Source organism: Lissotriton vulgaris, chromosome 4_1, assembly GCF_964263255.1.
Source record: "Lissotriton vulgaris chromosome 4_1, aLisVul1.2, whole genome shotgun sequence".
Lineage (NCBI taxonomy): Eukaryota > Metazoa > Chordata > Amphibia > Caudata > Salamandridae > Lissotriton > Lissotriton vulgaris.
Window position 1 is genome coordinate 1,239,532,875 of NC_141691.1, and position 19,063 is coordinate 1,239,551,937.

Here is a 19,063-nt window from a genome sequence, read left to right on the forward strand (position 1 = left end):
CACGCAGTGACCTCTTTCACTTAAGGACACGTAAGCTTTAGCCGGAGATTCACCTTGCTAGTGACACGTGCACCTTAGAACGGAACACGCCATGGCTACATGACTCAACAGAAACTGCCTTCTCTGCCCGAGGCCAGAATTTGCCCGAAGCCTAATATTTAGTATATAAGGAGCAACCCTCTTTGTTCAAATCGAACAGGCTCCTAGATACTGCCCGTGTGTAGTTTCTGTGACTTCTGTGTCCCTGCAGTAATAAACCTTTGGTCTTTGACGCCACCATCGAGAAGCCCGTGTTTCTGTTTATTTGTGCACCGAGACAGGTAGAACTCTGGGGTCTTCGGGTGTTATCCCTGACACCTCTGGACGGAACCAAAAAGTCCAGAGCTCCAAGAGTAAGAATTTGTTAATAATAATTGTTTAGCTTCCAATTTGAAAGACTTTGTTGAAGAGATTCTGCGTACTTCCTGTGGAAGAGAGTTCCAAATCTTTGGTGCAGCAGGTTTTTTTTTGTTCAGGATAAGTGGTTTCAGGAGGAAGGTAGTGGCACTTCTTGAGGCTCTGGAACCACAGGATAGTTCAAGTTTTTGCGCAAGGTACCTGGGAGTATTGAAGTGAAGGGCTTTATGAGCCAGAACAACAATCTTAAACTGAATTCAAGCTTCATAGGGTAGCTAATTGAGAGATTTTAGGACTGGGGAAATAGGGTTGTATCTTTTGGTGCCTGTGACCAGTCTAGCCGCTGCGTTCAGAGTTGACTTTAGTGGAGCCAGGGCATATTTGCGAAGGCCACAGAGGGTAGCGCTGCTGTAGTCATTTGTGATGACCATTGAAAATGGCAAGTTACACAGCATCTGTCATCATATTCAATCCTTGTACTACACAATTAGCATTGATGAATGCATTCACTGGTGAAATTTCGATCCTTGAAGTTTTCCACCTCAACACGGATGTATGATGGGAGTCCAGATAAAAGACATAACATGTAAATCACATCAGTAAACTTATAACTCATATATGCAACAGTAGCACTGCACATATGCAATTTGCTATTGGCTATGTAACCCTTCAGATTGTAAGTGATCAAATGACACAGTTGACATGCCTAAATGATGCAAATTGGTAAGCCGACTGAAGTGTACTTTCATCTAAAGACCAACAGTTGGCAAGTTTGCAGAACCCATTGCAGAACCTGGTCAGAAACTTAAACACTACCAATTTTCACTATGGTTGCTGACTCTAATGATGATCTGCACCTACATAATTCACATACCATTCTCAGCAAGGTATTGCAACACCCAGGCCCTTAAATGCTGACATCAGGAAATGAGTACGCTACATACATCTCACTTCATGCATCCTTGTTCCCTACGTTAGGTGAGTTCTGTACATGTCAATGCTGCTGAGTGCATGATATTGTTCACAATTGTCCCATGCAACCCTAAGTTTAAAATTGCATCATTGACAAATAACAGTTATGGTATAGGTTGAGTTGTGTCTCCTTCAGGCTAGCATACACGTAGATACAGTACCATGACTGTGGGCTCCCATATGACATACATTGGGCCTCTCATACTAGAGGCGTGTACTATGTGAATCTCATATGTGAGGACAGCTCCAGTGGATCTGGCCTCAAAAACACCTCTATGAAGCCATGCAAAGGCAGCATGTGGGATTTGTATGCATTCAGCGGTATGTAGTCAGTCAAGCAAGCACAAAGTACAGCGGAGCCATAGTGGAAATCAAAGAACCATGGGGCATATGTATCAAAAAAGAGTTTTGAAACCAATTCTCAAAATGCGATTTTTAGCGATTTGCAATTTGAGATTTTCAAAAGGTATGATTTGCAAAAAAAATTGTGAATCCTACATATTCCTTAATTGCGACTCGCAAATTGTGAATCGTAATTAAGGAATACCTTCCCATTCATTCCTTTGGGCCTGGAGGCCCATAAGAATGAATGGGAAGACATTTGCTAATATTACCAAATAGCTAATCGCAATTTGCGAATGCAATTTCAAGGGAGCAAGGTGCCAAATGGACACCCCGTTGCACCCCTGAATTATGCATGTGTCACATATTGCACACATACATGCCCTAAGGGCATGTATGTGCGCCATACGGCACTTTGATAAAAGAAAAAAGTGTTTTTTTCTAGAATATCGCAAATAACCACCAACATGATGTTGGTGGTAATTTGCGATTCCTTAAGGCCAAATAGCAAATTTCTTGTGCTTCTAGAATTGCATTAAGGGAATCTCTATTTGCTATTCCTTAATTGCATTTGAAAAATAGAGAACCACAAATTTTACGATTCTCTATTTTGCGATGGCCTTTTGGGATGATACTTCCCAAAAGGCTTTTTCCCATTTGCAAATGGGAAAAAGTCTTGATACAAATGGCCCTATACCTTTTACACATGAAATGCTGTTCAAGATCAGTGTTATGTGTATTTCCACATTCAAAGTTTAGCTAAGCAGTGTATGCCATGGCAGACCTCATTAATGCTTCACAACTCAGGGGAGGTATGCCAAGGAGGATTATAGGCACGTCACTATGGACCTTATTTACAAGGCCCTTGAGTTGCTGGTGCATGACTTTTGACAATGTAAGAAGTGACATGCCAGCAGTGCAAGGGGCTTGTAAATATGTCCCTCCATGAGTAACATATGTTGTGTAATGGTCCATCACAACTGTACCTGACAAATGGCTGTTGTGAAATAAGCAGCTCTGGAGAAGATCTGTACTACCTGGTTTGTCATCATATGATTTGTCGGGATGGGCTATGGGCATGTACATCAGCGCAATGCTTACCTGCGACTCATTTGCATCACCTATAGGGATACAAATACTTGTGTAGCCTGCACAGTGTCACAGATAACACTGATACACAGATCGTGCCAGCACTATAGCCACTGAATTTCCAGCTTTTGCATGGGGGCTTGGCAAAATTGTTCCAAAAGTCATGAAAGCCATACTCGATGTTACCACAAATCATCAATAGGTTCATGAGTCACAAAGGATAGTATACAAATAATGGGTACTTACCAGTTGCTCCACGAATTTCTATGCCACCATAATTCAGGAGGTCTGACTCCTGCCCGACCACATCGCCGCAGCGATGTTTTAGTTGGTGGAAGTAGCGGTCCACTCCATACTTCGTCACCATCTGTTGCCATATGCACTCCCACTGTTTGTTTCTGACCTTCCCTAGATAGCCCTGTATGACTAGTTGCCACTAGCTAGCGAGCAAGGCAGGTAATGTGTCACCAGCCACAAGAATCTCCCAAACTCCTGCTCATTCATGGAGTGACAACGACTCTTCCCCTGCATGGTCCCACCCAAAATAATTACAGAAAAACAAAACAAAAACCCTTAAAAACCCACTACTATCCCTATAGCAAATATACCCTGAATGACAAACACCCACCAGCACATGGAACAATACACAATAATGTAAGATGATTGCACTCAAAAAGGACTTGGAAACGGGGACAGCAGACATAACACACCAACTCAAACAACACCAAAACTACTCTTCAGCACAACCAAAACATCACCACTCCCAAGCTGAGACAGAAAAACAGTGACTTAAAGTGAAAATGAAAGTAATTCACTGTTCCTGCTTGCAGCATGCAGGATCCATTGCATCACTTTCTTTTATCCATTACTTCACTTTCTGGACAGATGCATAACTTTTTTAGATTATGTATAATTTGTTGTACACTAGTCAATGCATAGATGTCACACAAGGCCTGCCAGCAGACAATGTCTTTTTTAGCACGCTTCAGCTGGGAGATGTCATTTTTAATTGGTGCGGTGGAAATATCATGGTTATTGGTGTTGTTGCGCAATAGGCCAATAATATGTTTTTAGTGTATTGGGATGTGCAACGCATGTAATTATGTACCGCGATTACAGTGGTGGGTGTGAATAGTGGAGCTGACCTGTTTACGGTGTTGGTGTTTGTTTAATATGTGTGTTTTTCAGTGGACATAAGTGTGGGTTTATCCTGTTCAGGAATCATACTATGCATAGGGCCTAAACACTGTGGTATGGGTGCACTTTATCAGAGGTGCTCTCTGTGCTAAATTATTCTTAGCATCCATTGACATTGTATTAGCTTCCCCCAGGGATGCAAGAGACTACCAATGTCATGGGGTCAGGTCACCCCCATCTACAACTGCTCAGACTACTGCCAAACAGCATCATGCCCCACAGTGGAGGCATCCGGCTGTGGAGAAATTTGGGAGTGTGCAGTGTTTGGTTTCACCCACCTGGAAGGGAATTACGGATGGCATTTGATAGTTTGTGCATTTGCCATTCATATCCGAGGGGCATACCTCATAGGAAAGTGACAGTGTCATCATTTGTGGCCAACGTAATCCTCAATCATGGCGATTGTGCTATTGCAGATCACCATGCATGCCTTGGTGTAACCTCCTGCATATTGCTGATATGAAGGATTCGTAAATCACAACATTACTACAATCTGCATCAAGGCGATGTTGCTCGTGCATAAAAGTGGGGGTTCACATGCAAAACTTTTGCACTGGCAAAGTATTGTCTGTAGCATTTGTGTGTGTGATAAGAGATCACCTAACGGATTTAACATGTGGATACATTTGTTGATGTAGCATATGTAGAATGTATTTTGGGGATTGTGTTCCTAAGCACATACTATGTGGAACACATCAAAGTCATTATACTATGAGTGGCCTCTAATGATGTCCACAAGTATGAGGACATACACATGGCTAGAAGCAGGAATCACATACACAGTCATTGCACACTATCTATGTTACCACACCATGTTAATTGTGGGTAGCAATGGAGGAGTATCTGCTACAGCTAGTTGGCATGCATACTATTTCCTTTGTACCAGATGATGGTCAATGCTATTTGTTACACATAGCTGCATATATTATCTGTGTGACAATCAGTAGCAGTTCAAATGTGAATGTTAAGATGTTTACTGCAACTATGTAATCAAAATGCATACACAGTGGTAGTGCTCATACTTTTATTTACAAACAGTTCAACAATGCTATATTTGTCATCATTGTGTGATCTCATGTTCAGCACTCATGCTTCTGAGAAGAAATTGTTTAAGATTTGGTCCCTCCGCAGTATTCCACCAACTGATGGTCCATTCCAGTGACGTCCCTCATCTTCCTCCTCCTCATCATCTGGCAGTTCCTGTTGCCCATTGTCATCAGCCCATGGAACATTTGTCCTCACACATATGTTGTGCAATACGCAGCACACCAATATTATCTTGCACACCATAGGTGGCGAGTATAAAAATAGGCCACCCAGGAATGTCAAGGCTTCTAAAGAGGGATATTAAAACTTCAAATGTCCGCTTAATGATGGAGTGGGTGCTGATTCGGCCCTGTTTGTAGCTCAGCATGGCTTCCGTTTGTGGGTTTTTTCGAGGAGTCATGACCCATGACAGCAGGGTGTTCCTTGGTCCGCTGCAAAGATGAAGGTGTACAATTAGTTAAGAGCCATGGCAAGGGATGCCCCAACATTCATGTCCATTCTGTATGTGTTCTGATTGACTAGCACACCTTGCTTACTGTAAGAGATGTGCTTGACATTGTGTGGCATACATGCATGCAGGGATTGGAAATGGCTGACACTGTTTCACATATACAGGTATCCAGGTAGACTGTCCTCTGTAATTCACTTACTATTTGTCATACTGGTGAGTGCCAATGTCATGCAGGTGGTGAATTGTCAATTGCCAAGATGCCCTAGGGTGAATGTGTGCCTTACAAATACACATGCTATGTTATGTTTCTGCATAAAAACTATTCTGACCACAACACAGGTACCCTTGTGTTGTGGCTCGAGGGTGCCTGCATTGGTCCTAAGCAGCCAGAAGTGCACCAGTGCTATAACAGAGCAGAACTGTGCTATATTTTAGCTGAAGTGGTGCATTTCTGCTCTCTCCCTTTGACGTAACGCACCACAGCAACTTACCTGACTGTTTTGTGCTGCGTCAAATTTGAGTACGTCTTGCCCTCCATGTATGTATTCCTTATGCACTGCATGAAATAACAAGAAACAAGGAGATGCTACTGTTAGGCTCTCCACTGAAAATCAAATGTTCCAAAAATGTTTAATACAACAGTACAAACGGAAAATGCAGAAAAGCAAAACATTTCTCAGGTGCATGTGATGACAGTATTGAAACACTACAGCTATAAAGGGTGACCATATTTTAAAGCCGTCATTCACTATGCAGGCCAAATAAGGAAGGGCAAGTAAAATAATGTAAACATTCAGGCAATCACTTTCTAAATGTCCAATATGTATATAGTGGCATATACTGTGAGCCTAATTCTGTCATTCTCAATTCGATTGGATTATGTAATGCAGACAGAGGGCCAGTCACATCTTGCTCAAGGTCACATCAGCTGATAAACAAGGGAAGCTGAAATGTAAAACTCAGCTCACCACAATAGAAAATTCACCATTGCTTAAATGAATATGTATAATACGTGAGCCATTTATCTTCCAGCCAAATAGTGCCTAATGTATTTTGTTTAGCAATAACTTTACAATAAATAGAGTGAATACATGTCCAGCATGGTTAGAGCTATCTGTGCACACTGTGTCAATCTCTTGTTGATGGGACAGTCCAGTTATACGTTAGACTTATGGCACGGCTTTTTGTATATTCCTCTTGCAGATCATTATTTGGAAGATAGATAATAAATGACCTTCTGAAACTTTAATTTTGGATTTTTCCATTAGAACTCCAACTGTATTGTCAACCCTCGCTTCTCTGTGTAAGTATCCATGCACTTATGATTTATAACAGTTAGACCCTGATTTTAACATCAAAGCTAGTGCGCAGGGTGTGAGAGTGTGCAGGGTGTGAGGGTGTCGCCTTCCCTCTATCTAGATATTAGACAACAATTATGGGACCTCTGTATGTCCTATAGGCTAGTCCATGCATGCTTTTAATTTTCCTGTACTGTTGTTTTTATATGTATCAGTACTATGATTATGTGCCATCTTATTGTCTTTTCTAATCTGTTCTGCTGGTCGCATTTATCGGGATGTTTTATTGTTGTTTTCAATGATGTGAAATATACACTTTTTCTTTTTGGTGACAATGTTATTATTTATATATTGTAGACCCCCTGGATATCTGGGTTGTTTTTTCAGAAGTGGTCCTGAAGAAGGTGGCCTTGAGCCGCCGAAACGCGCGTCGACCAAGTGCGGGGTCTCACATTGACCTTGGAGACCTGTACTCATGATTTTTCTTCCGTGTTTCATATGTTGTGAGAATGTGTGAAGTTTGAGTGAGAATGTGGAGATTGTTATGAATGTCTTTGGATGTTGGTACCTTTTCCTTTTTTTTCCAGGGGTTGTTTCAATTATGTACTAGTCTTTAGTCATTTGATTTGTTATAAATGTCTGATTCATTTACACTTTGTGATATTTCCTTGTGTTCTCTTTTTCTGTATTTATAAAAATATTTTGCCTTTATAAAAATTGTAAATGTTATTACATTTGATGAATTCATAAAACAATGTTATTTGAAGCAAATTTATGGAGCATATATTTATAAACATGAAATAAAAAATCTATATATTTTGTTGTAATATTGCAAGTCATGGTCCAGTCTTTGTCACCTATATCTGAGTAGTTGCATTTTCCAATTATGTGGTAGGTAAGGGAAAATTGTTCTTTCTTGTCATATCATGTCCAGCATGGTCACCTCGCCTTGAATCCACCTTCCAAACCCGTGAGTCTTCATAGCAAGTAATTGGTTTAAATATTACAGGGTGTTCCTTTATACCTGTGGGACTCTGAATAAATTAGTAATTACTTATGGTACCAAGCGGTCAGTCCTATCTCCTACGAATAGAATACTTCACATCTTGCAATTTCCCTGCCTCTCTTTGTCTGGGCCTCTCCAGTGACGTAGCTATCCTAATGGCCGCCCGTGGCTATCCATGCTTTTGCTGCCCCACGGCAACCCCATTGAGGGGGGGTGCTGGCAATATTCGGTGGCGATTACCATCTCCCCCGATGGCCAAAGTGTAGAGGAGGCATTTTCTGCCCTCAAGACGGCAGGTATGAGTGGGAGGAGGCTGCTGCACCCAAAACTCATGCGGCTCGGGGCAACCACCCGCCCCCCTTCCCCCAGCTACACCACTTGGCATCTCTCAGTGCAAAATACCCTGCCATATAATATCACTGTCCTCCACTTCAAAGTTTATACCGAAAGAGAAGCAGTCTTTGCTTCTGCTTTCTTAAACTAGAAGATTTCATATGGGAAAAAAACTAAACTAACTTCTGAAGGAAGGCTGAGTTTCACTTTCTATTTTCCCCTCCTTTCTATACTGCACATTGTCTCCTTTTCTCCGTGTTGCAACTCTAGTGACAATCTGTATTGTGACTTACTTTGGTCTCTAGGAAAGGTAACACATCTGAGTCACTGATAATGTATATTTGAAAGTCCTTGAGGAAAATCAAAGTGAATTTTGTATCACACACATTATTTATGAGAGGCTGGGACCAGGGGTTACAACAAAGTGTCAGGAGTAGCAAATGGTTGCTTAGAGGTCGACCCCTGGTGACCCAAATTACAGTCCATGTGCCTAGACCTAGTTTACAACTGTTCTCACATTGGATGTGTGCTTTACTGTACAACATACATGCAATGTTCAAAAATTAGGAAAAGTTAATATAATTTGCTTTTTTAACACCTGCTTCAAAGAGGAATTAGGTCTTGGGGACTTATTTACACTCACAAGTGCATAGGGCACTCCCTAAAACCCGTCAGTGGTAGCGATGGAATGTCCCCCTATCATCCATGGGACACCCCATCGATGCAAACCTATACAAAGTAAATTTTAATAAATAAAATGATACCCAAATGACAAACATTTAATGAGTAGAACCAAAAGGATTCAGTTTTAAAGTTTGAAGTTAAAACAGCTCCTAAATGAACCAAAGTGTCTGGACGTTCTAGACTGGGGAATTTCACATGTTCAAGCTGACAGCGATGAAGTGTGGGTAGAATACAGGGACCATGTTAGTCCAGCTGAAAAGTTACTTTCTAAATCTGGTGCAAAGAGTTCCATTCATGTTGGAGAATGCTGCGACCAGGAGGAATCGCAGATGGTTATCACTGTAGCTCAAACAGTGCTTTGGGCCTCATTGCCGAAGCTTTCCATTGGTGGCCATCATAGGCCATCGTTGCTGTAGCGGGAAGTGTAGGTCTAGCTTTGCTGATCATTGCAGGTGATCGCTGTTGACATGAAGAGAAGGTATTACCAGAAATTCATGTTGGCAGTCTTTATGGGTGGCAGAGTCTTGGTCTGTTTGGGCCTGTTACCAGTTGCAAAGAGCCCAATCCTCAGAGTTTTTAAGGTCCAGGACATGGAGATAAACATTTTTGGGCCTAGAGACTCACTCTAGCATAGGTCAGCAGGGCTCAGGCACATCTACGCAGGTCCAATTGAAGCCGGTCAGATGGGTAGGGAGGCCCCTGTAGCTTGTGACCATGTAGCTCACACAGGAGGTCAGCCAACTGACCTTACTGGAACCTATCCTGCAAAAAATAAGTCTTGTAGAAGTCAGATTATCAAAGATGGAGGAGATGGTTAGCTGCAAACCCCGGCTATATTGGCAGCTAGCTTGAAGTCTAGAGTAGATCCATGAAATATCATGGGGACAGGTACGGGGGTGGGCTTATCTGTTAGCTCTATTGCAAACAGGCTGGCATCACAAAAGAGTAGTTCCAATAACACTGCGCTTAGTAGTGATGATATCCCAGCCTGTACTGATCAGTCCCCCCAAGAGCAGGTTCTAGTTTGCCTCCAAGGGTTGGGAGGTTGGAGAAAAGGAAGTTACAGCCATTGAGTCTTCCAGTAATAGACCTGCCACCAGAATCTACCCTTATGTAGTGGTTTTGGGGAGCGTTCCTTCTCTTCCCCGAGGGGCTACTGAGGACTTGGGGCAGCTGAAAAAGAAATTATATCATTTGTTTGCACATAACACCATTCTGGGTGCTCGTGTGGCTAAAACGGGCACCAGTGACTGTGTCATTGTAAACTTTGATGCCCCCATACTGCCGGCAGGATCTTATCAAGGGACACATGTCATGCTCCTTTTAATTCTGGATCTGTGATCAGGGCCTTACCATTGGGATTATTTTATAAACCTGTTTCTTCTAGGGAAATGTATCACAATGTCCCTATGGTAGCTTCTCGAGGTGGGTGGTCAAATAGACCGGTACCTAGGCAACAGCCTATTCCCTTGGTTTATTCATCACTTGTAACAGATGGTCAGCTTGGCGCCTGCCCTTTGATGGAACTAAATAACAGATTTTCTGCTTTATCAGGGTTGGAGGAGTACGATTGACTAAGGATCCCCATGGTCTCAAATAATGACCTTGTTGCACATACTCAGCTCCCAATAGAGGTAGATGAGAGGACATAGGTGAAATAACCAATAATCTTATATCTTGGAAGATTGCAGGGTTGGCAAATAAGCTACAAGACCCATTATGGGTTCAATTTGTGAAGCAATTCCCTGTAATTAGCTTCCAAGAAAAATGGAAGGTTATAAGGCTATCTTTGTCCTAGCTACTAATTCGGCGAGTGGAAGACCCAAGGAAGATCTAGTTGTATTTATATCTTTGGCGGTCGATTGTCAGATTCAGGTTGTGTCGACCACCAACCCAGGAACACTGGCACAAATAGAGAGAAAGGGAGACATTAGATGGGGTTTTATTAATTTCTATAACTCTGTGACCTGCCCATTTGGTGCCTGTAACATCACCACCCTTGGCACATTTATTAGACTCTCCTTTGGTTCTATTTTACATAACCTTATGCTTTTTGGTGATTTTAACATCCATCCATGTGGAAATCCAATGTTATCTTGTATATCTGAGTTGGGTTGTCCCTGCATGAAGGGGTTTCATTTTGAACATCATGCCTAGGGGGAGTCGCTGAATGTTTTGTTAAATTAATTGGATATGATGGCCTTGATGTCCTTATCTGTCCCGCACACCATATTTTCTGTGCCAACTCTTAAAGGGATTGGCAGGGGGTCAATTATAGATTTCATTTTAGTTTCTTCTCCCCTACAAACCTTATTTCATGGTTTTAACATTGCTGAGAACGAATATAGTGACCATAACCCACTTTGTGTCCTAATGCAGGGCCCATTATCAGCACAAGTTGGCGGGGTAACAATCAGGGGTTCACTTAGACAAATGATGGCAAACGACAACTTAAATGGTCCCAGATCTCCCCAGACAAGTTTTATAGTGAAGTACATGTTTCCTGTGCTCCTGAGTTAGTACTCTGCACATCTGCAGGCTCTTCTCCCAGGGAAGTTATTGGCGAGTATGAATCCATAGCGCGTGAAGTCGGTGAAATCCTAAGTGTCCCAGCTGGTAGAAAGGCTGCTTCCGGCCCCAGATGGTTTGACTCTCACTGCTCACAGGTGGTGAAACAGCTGAGGGAAGCTCTGTCAGCCAAACAAAAAAATAAAATCGAGGTGCGTCTATTCCGTAAAGGATATAAATCAGCCCTGGTTAGCCGGAAGGGTGCCCTGAAGGAGGAGGCTTGGAGGGAGCTGATTGATTCTAGTACTCTCAGTAATAGCTCTAGGTTTTGGAGTGTCGTGAATCGTCCCGTTTTGGGTCAGGAAGGGGGGCTTTATACGCAGATATCACTGGGGATGAATTGGTGCTTGATTTTGAACCTATGTTTGACAGCCATGCGGAGCATATTTGCCAAGAAGGGTGGGATATTACTGCCCCTGTATTGATTTTTGAACAGGGTGATGTTGTGGCAGGCATCGCAGGGCTATTCACCAATAAAGCGCTGGGCCCAGATGGAATCCCTCTGGACCTGTTTAAATGCGACCCTTCGTTCTGGGCTCTGGTACTGGAGGCTGTGTTTAATTCAACTGCAAAGAATGGTTGTCCTCAGTCTTGGGCCTCTTCCACTAGTCCCTGTTTTTAAGAAGGGTGCCAGGAATAGCACCCATTGTTACAGGACGATCCCCCTCCTTGACTCAGTGGTTAAGGTTGTAGGACATATTCTCTTGCAGAGACTATCCACTTGGGCGGAGGAGCATAAGATCCTGTTGGATGTCCAGTTTGGTTATCGGTCGGGGCGGTCAACTGTTGCTCCGTGTCTCAACTTATCTATGTTACTGAGCAAATATATGGTTGCCCGCCCTGGTACTGTCTACCTTGCATTCATGGACTTGTCTTCTGCATTTGACTGTGCTACCAGGGTTACATTGAGGCCGTCCATGATGGCCATGGGGGTGGATATCAGTATTGTTAACTTTTTAGAGGATTTGCACAAGTCAACCAAGGCTAACATCAGGTTTGCTCAGGATCTTAGGGTCACTATGGACCTGGAGATAAAGAGGGGAGTACAGAAAGATTGCATCCTGGCCCCATTTCTGTTTAGCATCTACATTAATGATTTGGATATTGCTTTAAGAGCTACCGGGGTAAATTACCGATGTGTAGGGTGGCGTAGCATCCCTGTCTTGTTTTTGCGGACAATGCCGTCCTTATATCTGGAACTGCAAAAACTTTGCGAATCTCTATTAAAGGCATTTTCTAAATTTATGACAGATCAGGACTTGGCAATAAATAATTCTAAATCTTATAAAATGCAAGTAGGGCAGCGATCCAAGTTAGTTTTGGCCCTGCTAAGTCCCTAGGACTAATTTTTTTTCCTATTTAGGCATTCTTTTTGATGATCATTTAAAATGGGGTCCATTAATTTTGAGGAAAAGGGGGAACTGGCCCGGGCAAATGCATCAATTTTTTATTTCTCCTCAAAAATGGGGAAGAAATCAAGTTTATCTAGCCAAAAGCATGGCCATAGCTAGCTATGGAAGAGAAATTTGGGGTCATATTGCTGCGGATTCCCTCCAGGTGGCTGAGAATGAGTTTTGAAGCGCCTGGAATTGCACGAAATATCTAGCCTAGCGGCCCATGAAGAATTGGGGGTCACCTACCTAGGTGATGTCCTGGCATTGCGCCCTCTTGTGTTTTGGTTGAAGTACTGGCTGAATGAGAAGTTAACTCTTAATCATTTAATCTTAAGAGAGTTTATGTCCCTCGATAATGCATCCGGAATTCCTTGGCTTAATTACATTAATAGTAGCCATGAAGGGGTAGGGCTTGCTGATTTATTCTGTAAGCCTGAATCCATTGTTAAGAAAGATGTGGAACTAATCAGGGTAGCCTTCTTAACCTCAAGGAAAATGTCCAGGGAGGAGCAGGAGATGTTGAAACCAAGTGTACGTATATTTTTAAAGCCCAGAACAACTCAGACAACTGCCTTATTTAGTGTGGTGGAGGTGGTCACACTTATTTTTCTTGTACAGTGTCACCTACCCTGAACTCTAGCAACAGGCCTCAGGCCTGGGTCTGGGTATGGGCTCTGGGAGGGTCAGCAGCGGTGGGGAAAGGTGCGCAGGGCAGTGTTTTGATGCTCTGGGGTCCAGTGCTCCCCTAACCAGCTGATGTACCAGTGGTCCGATATCCTGGACCGGGAGCAGGACCTGCTGGACCTGCTAGGAGTGGAGGGCCCGGAGCTTTGTAAGTAGCTATTTAATATTACTACTTTGTGTTCTTCTGCTCTCTGTTATATATTGGCAAATATATATTTTTTCTGAACAGCAAGAATGCTGGTGCTTACATTGCAGGTAAATTATGTTTAAAAATCTTCTGTGATTGTTATGACACAGGTGCTGCTCGGCGCTACTAATCTTACTTGTTTGCAACTTTGCACTCACTTGATCTGATTATGTAAGAGTTTACTTTAGGGAACTTAAGTTAGGTAATGCTAGCGAGACTCTAGTCCTTCCTTTGTCCTCCTGCCACTAGGAAGAGATAGTGGTGGATTTAAAGGCTAAGTTACATATTAGTATTAGTATTTTTTGTGATCTGCGAGACGCATCCTCTGTCACGTAAAGTGCTGCTGAATGCTGTTGACCCCAGTCCTTAGTAGAATCTTTTGTAGTTTGTTTAGTGAGTGGTAATAGGTTTATCACTAGCAGAACATCAGCACCAACCAACCAACAATTTGGTGTATGCAAACATATATGCATCTGTCCTCCATCAATGCATATTTGAGTGCTAAAATAAATGGAAATCCAGACTTAGTGAACAATTGGCATGTCTGGAATAGGTGGGCTACATCAGGTGGTACTTAGTCTTAGTTAGTATTCTGGAATCAGAATGGAACCCTGGATTAGTGTTCATAATTAATAAGTAGACGCTCCGTGAATCCAGCAATACTACTAGTCGATCAGATTAAATAGGTCAATTTTATTGCAATTTTTGTTTCCTAAAATGTTTTTTGAGCATTTTTTGAAATATTTTATTTGTTTTACACCAATCAATAATGTTTGTCTCTTTCTTTATTATATCTTACATGATCAGCACCCAGGGGCAAGAAGACAGGGTCAGTGTTGGCGGGGCAACAAGAACAAGATGTCTCCCAGGGCCAGGAGTGCTCCTCTACCAAGGGCTCTGCTGCTGGCCCCAGTGGTTAATATTAATAATGATATTTCCTTAACTTTTACTGCACCTTATTTTTTCTGAACTATTATTTCGGTTTTCTAATTAAATTTTTTACAAAATATTTTTTTATCTAGACTATCTGTTTCTAAATTCTTGTTATCCCTAACTGCTCTAACTGCCTCTGCTATGACTCTCTGTACTACTACTATTAGTCTGTCTGTAGCTAAGCTTGCCCAGTTAGCCACTCTTTATTTAAAAGGTTTTAAATAAAACTCACATTCACCAATAACTCTAACCACTGAGTCCAGGCCTTTGGGTTGTCCTCTTCTAGTCTTCTTAATATTTAACAATTCCCACCAACAAAATACCCAACCAGATACTTTACTACTTTTGATAGGATAAGTATAGTACATACTACTACTGTTGTAGGGATTCTGCACATACAGAACTATGCACAAGATAGGACGTTGGTGATGGAAGGTTGGACCTTCCTCACACGTCAGTCAGAATCCACAATCCGCTGACTGACTAGATATAGTATCTGATTAGCTCCCCAAACCCCCCGAAGATACCCAATGATTATACAACCCAGAACATACCACTCCTGACCTCTGAGAGTTGCAGAAGTAATGCACACCCTTTAGGTTACTCACTCACTCATATCAAAAGTGTGGCTCAATGATTAGAGTGGCAGACCCTGATGCAGAGGTCTAGCCCAGGACCAGGGTAAAATTCCCGGCCTCGGCGGGTCTTGGGCTCAAAATTCCATGGACCTGATAATTCTCTCCTCGGTGCCTATTCGAATCATGGAGTCCCACTCTGCAACTCTGGGCAATAGCTTGCTTAATCTCCACAACGGCCCCCACAACTCTAAGGATGCCTGGCCTCCACCTTGGGTGTGCCCAGGAGTGGACACCTCACAGGGATAGCCAGGATGGGTTCCACAGAGGTATTCGTACAAGCGCCTTGAGACCCTTGCGGGTGAGTAGTGCGCTATACAAGTATCAATTTACATTTTACATTTTTTAATTTATGTAAGTCCACACCAAATACCACAGAGTCTATGTAGTGTATTTTGTAAATGTAGTGTATTTTGTAAAGCGCACAGCTGCCCCAACGGGGCGTCCCGGCGCTGTATAACGCTGTGGAACCCTTCCTGGCTCTCCCTGTGAGATGCCCCTCCTGGGTACCCCCAAGGTGAAGCCAGGCATCCCACGGTTGTAGGGGCCGTTGTGGAGATTAAGCAAGCTATTGCCCAGAGTTGCAGCATGGGACCCATGATTAGAGTAGGCACCAAGGTGAGAATTATCGAGTCCGCAGACATTGAGCCCAAGACCCTGCCGCGTCGGGACTTGAACCCTGGTCCCTGGCCCGGTCTATGTAAGTTCAAAAGGTTTATTTTTAACTAACAGCTCTTTATGTGGTTCTATAATGCAGTACACAAGCTAGCAAAATGCATAAGATTAAAACACTAAACATTGATACAACTACAAGTCCATAGAAGACAAAAGATCTCTGAGCGAATTCTGTGGGACCATGGCCTCACCATAGAACCTGGAAATAACGGTTACATCAAAAGCTCTGCAAAGCTCTGGTTCATAGAAGGGAATCTTCTGCCTGTTATGAGAAAAATGGTGCACCTTAGTATATTGCAAGCATTTCTTGCTCATGCCAAAAAGTGTAGCATGTTATGGCTAAGCAAAACGGACTGACCAGAACTCCATAATAAGGTGGCTGTTTTTTCGATGTTGTACGCAGTGCTCAGACAGTAGCAGTATGAGCTCATGTGGGCACAAAGACATCTTACACAACAAGCTGCGAGGTAACGTGCACCACAGGCACAAAGCTAAAATGGTTGCATGGCTCAAGCTAACTTAGCAAAGACTAGAATGACCACAGGGACCATATAACACTACTAGTGTCTACTCTACTCCAATACCCGATTTGTACTAGTGATTTATGATGTTTATGTATGTATTAACTTTTTTTTCAATCTTGCTTGCGAAGAAAAAGAATATATAGGGGAGGTGTATATGGCATCAAAATCTCTGTGATCTTTTTTCGATGCGCACTACCAACCACCAGTGCCAGGGCCAGCGGCGATGGCGATGCAGCCATTTCAGAGGGAGCATGAGATGCTGCACCTGCAGGAGCTACAGGGGGTGAGCCAGCAGGAGTGGTGGGGTGGTAAGTTATTATATTCCTTACTTATTGACATTACACTCGCTGCAAGGGTGTACACTCACAGTACAGTTCAGACTTAGTAAGTATGAATTTGTAGTGAACAACAGTTTAAGAAGATACCCTTTATGTAGCATTACCAATAGCATTAGCAACTGGAGTTGAGTAGCCAATGACCTCTTCTATCTGACTTCAACTCAGCTGTGAAAGTTTTATGGAGAAGACTAAAAGTCAGATCAGGTGACCTTGAGAGATGTGTTGAATGAAAAAGGGAAAGAAGGGTGGAAGGAGGAAGGACGGGTGAGATGTAATATGACTGGCAAAGAAGGATACGTGGAAAGCATGCATAGGTAGCTGATAGGAATCAGATGCATGGGTGGTTAAAGGATGGGTGGAAGGTTAAAGAAAAGATGCCTGCCTGGGTGGGTGAAACTGTATGGGTGGATAGCAAGACTACTCATTGGTGTTTGGTTCAAACTCAAATCCAAGGCATGCAAGGATGGACTCATGGGTGGTAGTTTGCAAGCACAGCAAATATGTATTGTGTATGTATTCTGCCTTCCTTCTGACTCCGAGGACCACTTCCTTCCTATGTTAATTTATTTTTTTTGACTGTGTCAGCCAGCCTGCTATGGGTGGCCTATAGGCTGGTTAGTGCTTACACAATCAATCAAAACAAAGTACCTCATGTCGCACCATATATAAGCAATGATCATTGAATCAGATTTCATCTGCCTTTTTGTAGTAGTCACTCAGGGCAGGGTGAAAGTGAAATTGAGCAGTTGCCCTTGATGTAACAGAGAGAGTATGGCCAGTGCCACCCATAATAGAAAAATATGAGCTTCCCCACCTGCAGACAGAAGTAAATAAAACTATTGTGAGTCTGCATCATGACTCGAGTACGTTTGTCTTGGGCGCAAGCTGACTGAGTTGGCATGCCGGCTACAACAAGGTTATGTCATTTCGCTAAACAAGAGAGAAGAAGAATACTGGTGTATTGAATACTTGAGTCCATAGTGCTAGTAAAATGCCTGAAACTACCACAAATGTTAGAGGCCCAGGAAATGGGAGGATAGATACATACCACAAATGTTATGTACTGTGCTTGCAAGTGCTTCTGTGCCACTATGTGTTGAATAATTTTGTGTTACTGTTTTGCTTGGAGTATTGGTTACAGTCTTTTTTCTTTCTTGATAAAGCTCCTCCTTCCCAAGCAAAACCAACCAGGAAGGAGTTGGCAGCCATGGCCCAGCACCAGAAGCTGGAGGCCATCTGCAAAGAATACCCACAGCTGGTGGTTCTGGCGGAGGAAGAGGTGGCAGCAGCTGCAGCCTCCTCTAATGTCCCGGGCCCCGGCCAAGCCCCTCCAATGGTACGGCACAGCGGTCAGGCAGCCGCATGCCGCCGCAGTTCAACATCCAGCACTTCTGCGCCCCCTGTGGATGCAACTGCATGGCATATGCACGCCGCAGGCTCCTCCGGAATGCGTGTCTATAGGAGCAGGTAGAGGAGCTGAAGAGGAAGTTCAAGGTCCTGGAGAGGGAAATCAAAAGATCCCGCTGATAAGACACCCTGTTGGATTGCCCCTTTTTTATTTCGTTTTTTGGTGGGTGGGAATTGGGCATTGGGCTTTATTATGGACATTGTAGACATTGGTTACCTTTGGACTTTCTCATTTTGGACATTAAAGAGAGGAGTGATTCGGGTGTTGTGGGATTTTTTACATAGTTTATTTTTGTTAGGGTATTAAATTATATTTATACATAAATATAGCATACGTTGCTAATGTTTTGTGGGGGAGGTTACTGTTTTACATCACATGGTTTCCTTCCTTGCTGCTGCAGGGATGAAGCCTGTGATTTATTTAAATAATCTGCCAATTTTGTAACACAGAATCAGATAGATGCGGTACCCCTCACTGAGTGACTTGGCATACTAGTACTATCAGTCACTCCTAGTCCATTATTATACCTCCCCAAACTTCTTTTCTTAACTGTGATTGATGTTTAAGTTAGGCACAGTGAAAACTGCATGACGATGTTGGTTTGGTTTCCCACGACAATGGAGATCCCATGGTTGTGGTGGTAGCAGTAGACGATGGCAGTAGCATTTGCAAAAAAAGAAAATGAGACTGTCAGTCGCCTGGGAGGGACTCTGGGAGGACTAGTAGAACAAAGTATATAAAACATAATGGTGGCTGGGATAGCCTAGTACAAGTAAAAAAATGAAGTTGTGTCGAGTCACTCGACAAAAGCATAACCTTTAGTGCTGTTTAGGGGAATAATGATGAATCTAATCGATGCTAAAATCTAATTATGGTGGATTAGGTTCCTTTGGAAAAAAAAT